We start from the raw sequence: 4503 nt of genomic DNA, 5'->3' as shown, positions 1-4503 counted from the left end.
AACTTGTAAAATTACTAAAACATAAGTTAAAACTGTGATTTTAAAGCCAGTGGTGGCTTGGCAAGTAATAGCACTATGAAGCTAATTTAGCAGAACCAAGCACCGGACAAAGAACATCTTATATGAGCACATAAACACAAGGCTCCATGTTCACATAAGAAAATAAATTTCAATCTACTGCTAGGTGCTTGCATTGAGCTTGCAGCCAGGATAGCAAGAAAAGTTTTCTCAACTCAGAAATAACAATTGACGATTCCTTTTCCATCTACATGAAAACATAATGTGCATGAAAAGGCAAGTTCAAATCTCTTGAGATATTTAACGGGAAGCAGCAGATGCTAATTACCTATACATATATCTGTTATAGTTTGGCTTGCTAGTAGCAGAGGTAACTAAGCAGCAAGAGTTATTATAGTAACATCCTTAGCTAGGTGCTTACACACATCTTTGCTAAGTAGTGTAATTGCGAAAATTCAAAATGGCTCGTACTAGCATATGATAGTACTATCTAAGCCGTTGGTCCTCCTCTGGATCGCTGCGTGCAGCTGTATTTAGCATGGTATTGCAGCCGTGAATTATTTATCAAACAGTGCCCCTGTCACCTGTCCACTATCCATTAATGAGGTGGCTCACTTTAGTCCACTACGGTCTCGACTGTCATCCATTTCTCATGGACCGAAGCCCTGTAGCACCTGGTCTGCTTGGCCGTCGCGTGATCCCTCCAGCTTCTATTCAAACCATTACACGCCACATCACAGGCATCCTGTTCACGTTCAAATTTTGAAAGTTCAAACTTACTGACTCTCCCACGGCATGCATACCAACCGTGTGGCACTGGCTGCCCCCCTACTTGCTTATGCATTTCAAAATTTGTATTTACCACAACAGATGTAACAGATTTAGTTATCTTATCACCATGATAGTATTTCATTAACGTTCACATCACACGCACAACATGTGCATTCTACAACCACTTTTGGTCCTAATTGCTAGTACAACAGTACACCCTGAACAACTTTTCCCGCTGGCCTGTCGCAGGTGTTCTTCTGATGGCCAGTGACACCACACTTGCTGCAGTTTTGCTTCTTTCCTCTAAACTTTGGGAACGTCTCCTCTCTGCGGGCAAGTTGTTCGTTTGTGGCCTTGAATTTTGCAGATGCTACAGAATCTACTCTTACTCAATCCTTCGTAAGGTGCCTGGCCTCTTGCGTTTGTCGGCCTCCCTGCACTTTTCTTCTTTGATGGCACTCCCAGGCCAACCAAAAGATTGCTATGCCCCGGCAGCACAACATACTCATCCTCGCCAGCCTTGGTTTCTTTTTCATCGACATTGCCTTGCTTCTTGCCACTGACACGATCCTCCTGTCCCAGCCCATTCCTCGCCTGGTCGAAAGGAGCCATCACCTTCATAGCTTTATTGATGAGTCCCATCAGTGTTAAGCTTCCACACTGGCATCTCCCAATCGGATCAACTCTAATGCCTGCACATACATCCGATTATGACGAAAAGTCAGGGGCGTGGCACCAAGCTGATCGCACTGGTAGTGATGCAAGTGCTCTGGCAGTATGTCTCGACCATCGTTGGTCCGCCTTCTCACAATGTGCTTATCCGACACCTTTGTCATGCCAAGGAATCCATCACCTGAAAATGAAGCCAACCACGAAAGAATTAACCAACATCTAGAAACTGCCTTGAAGAAACAAAGTTTTGTGTGAGCCTGGCATGCACGAACCTGAAGTATATGACAAGACACCATGCCTATGTGCTCAAAAAGCCCGCATTCTCACCCAAACTCTGAACCATTACCGGTCATTTTTACTAGGAAAACCACCTAGCTCCACTTCTCATGTCTCTACCGTTTCTTTCTCAATGAAGCTGCACTTACGATTTTAGTTTTCTTCTCTTCATAACTCTCATCTGATTGACGATTAAACTGCAACCGCATGTACTGCCTAACAAACTTATGCATCGGAGAGCCGGAGGGCACATATTTCTTCAGCATATGGTTCACACTCTCACTCCTCTGGGTACTTGTCATCTTCACACAGAAAATTCCCTTGAAATATGACTTCGCCCACTTCTCCCTTATCCCGAAAATCTGCGTCATGTACGAGTGTGCCTTCAGGTCGTACTTCTCCAGTAGCTGAGACCACGCTTCCTCGATCGATCTCGTCCACTGTGAGCATATGGTTTATGACTTTATGAAACTCATGTCTAAATTCATTTTCTATTCCCGTGCAGAACCCCCAAACTTTCTATAGCCTTCAAGATGTACCACTTAAATCACCGGTGGACTGTATCTGACAGTGTGCTCTTTATCGCCTGTATTTCTTGTCTAAATTCATTTCAGTTCTGCATCCTTACTGAGCAACCACAGACTATCTCTTGCATTTGTCTTCTGCTTGCCTGGATTCAGTCGGCTTTTGCCATACGTTATACCGAAACCAAGTTCCCATGAGTATAGATTGTAGAAGTCGTACGCTTCCGTCAACATGTCAAATGTGGTGCATAACTATGGCTTGACAACCTCTTCTCTATCTCGCTCCGCAAAGCCCCTTTAGATATTTTGAGGGCCCCCATCCTTCCCAGACAGGGTGTTCTTTATGTAGGAATAGTGCCCGCATGAACTCTGCGTGAAAAACAACACACCCACAAAAATCAAACACAAAACATCAGCGAAACCAGTTCCTGATTGTTTTCAGAATTTCCCCCACCCACCATCCTCACCCCATAGACGCCCATGCGGAAATATTGATTGCAAGCATTACGTGTAAAAAACTAGAAAAAAATCATTGGCGGACCAGCGTGCCGATGACGAACATATGCGACAGAAACAAAGCCAGACAACAAACATCCCTCCCTCCCCAAAACCACCCACACTTGCCTGCTGGTCATGCCTCATGCGTAACGATACAGTAGCACTAATTCAAAATCTTTTCTAATCTCTGTGGTAGCGGGGATCCTAAACAAACCATAGGCACTAGACAAACAAAGCAATCCCGTACTGTCTAATACAGAAGCAATTCATGGGGCGCACCACTCAATTGGCTCAACCCCTTTCCCCCTACATTTTTTTATGGGATGAATCCTCTGGCTGACTGGCTCTGGTGGTAATAGACACAAAGAGCACCACTGATTTTTTGGTTATTTTACACAACATCACCATTACCAGAACAGAACAGCAGGTTGAAAACGAATTACGGGTTAAAACATTCAGAAGAATTTGCTCCCTTGTACCTCTTAATCCAGTCCGGCGACCGTGGAGCCGGCTTGACGGCCGACTCCCCCGACTCCGCTGGGCCATTCTCCATGCTCCCATCGCCGTCGTACTCCACGCCGTTGTTGTGCGGAGCCACAGATGAATCCCGCAGCACATCTCCTCCCCTGCTCCCAACCGCGCTCCCACGCGGCGCCTCTTGGAAGATCAGCAACCTGCACACACGACGAAAAAAGACACGGGGCACCGCCGGGGGGGGGGGGGGGGGGGGGTCGTCAAGGACCATGGATGAGCTCGCGCGGCCACCACAGAATACAGATGCGTGGGGGAGGGGGCGGGGGACTAGCACGCACACCGGATCCACAGGGAAATCATCGATCCCTCCCATCGCCCCGCTGGCTACGGTGCCGATGCCGAATCGAATCCTCTCAGTCGCCGCCGAGCCGCTACACATTAAATTCTGAAATTCTGAAATTCAGGGGGGAGGGGATTTGAGGGTACGAGACTGGCCACGCGCAGAAAAAAGAGACTGACTACGTGGCAAAAGGAAAAAATTCTGGACTATAGTCCAGATATACCTCGAGACAAGGACCAGCGGTCCAGGTATAGTCACGGGCGTTACCTGCATGCGGGCCAGGGCACTGTCAGGCATACGGTCGTGTGTCTACGTATAGCCTGCCCCACGACCCACGCTGTACGCTTCACCCGCAAATACTCTATTTTCCACAGCTCGTATATAGCCACATTCAATGCCACACAACTACCAGATATGTCCATCCAATGGTCCAGATAATATGACTATATGATAGTATGAGCCATATGCTGCTCTCCGTGTAATTGTACATTTTTGCATAATTTTGCCAAATAGTTTGCCTTCAGTATCATCTCTTTCTTAGATCTTCCATCTATTAATCTCGTCTTCAGTAGATGTTACGTCCATTAACAGACTCTCTACCTAAAGAATGCATCAAATACAGTTATGTACTTAATCAAATTATTGCACGTGCAGGCAGCCTATCAGATGGAACACAACCGCACTGAATGCAAATTGATTACATTGGAGACAAAGGACTACCCAAAAATGTACTACTTCGAATCTAGAAAAAACAGTAGAATGTTATCAATACTAATACGTTGTGATTACCAGTTAACATCCAACAACCTCTGTTTGCCATGCCTATCCACCAAGCTTAACATCCATTAGAATTAGTCCCGAGCCCTGCACCAAGCTTAACATCCATTGTAGATATTTCAAGAAATAAATGTCATATTTGAAGCTCCAAAT

The 4503-nt window shown here is 45.9% G+C and overlaps 1 long non-coding RNA gene across 2 annotated transcripts; it reads right to left on the bottom strand.

The window, feature by feature from the left end:
* Positions 1–891: 891 nt before the first annotated feature.
* On the bottom strand, positions 892–3710 carry LOC123154171 (uncharacterized). Of its 2 annotated transcripts, XR_006476709.1 has the most exons (4): positions 3572–3696; positions 3239–3433; positions 1734–2630; positions 892–1642 (listed from the first exon to the last, which is right to left on the bottom strand). It is a non-coding gene; the product is annotated as an uncharacterized lncRNA (long non-coding RNA). The 2 variants fall into 2 exon arrangements; XR_006476708.1 differs by having other exon boundaries at positions 3239–3710.
* Between the last annotated feature and the right edge of the window lie 793 nt (positions 3711–4503).

This window comes from Triticum aestivum, chromosome 7A (genome assembly GCF_018294505.1).
Source record: "Triticum aestivum cultivar Chinese Spring chromosome 7A, IWGSC CS RefSeq v2.1, whole genome shotgun sequence".
Classification (NCBI taxonomy): Eukaryota; Viridiplantae; Streptophyta; class Magnoliopsida; order Poales; family Poaceae; genus Triticum; species Triticum aestivum.
Note: the sequence above shows the minus strand (reverse complement) of the source record. Positions and strands in the feature narration are given on the sequence as shown.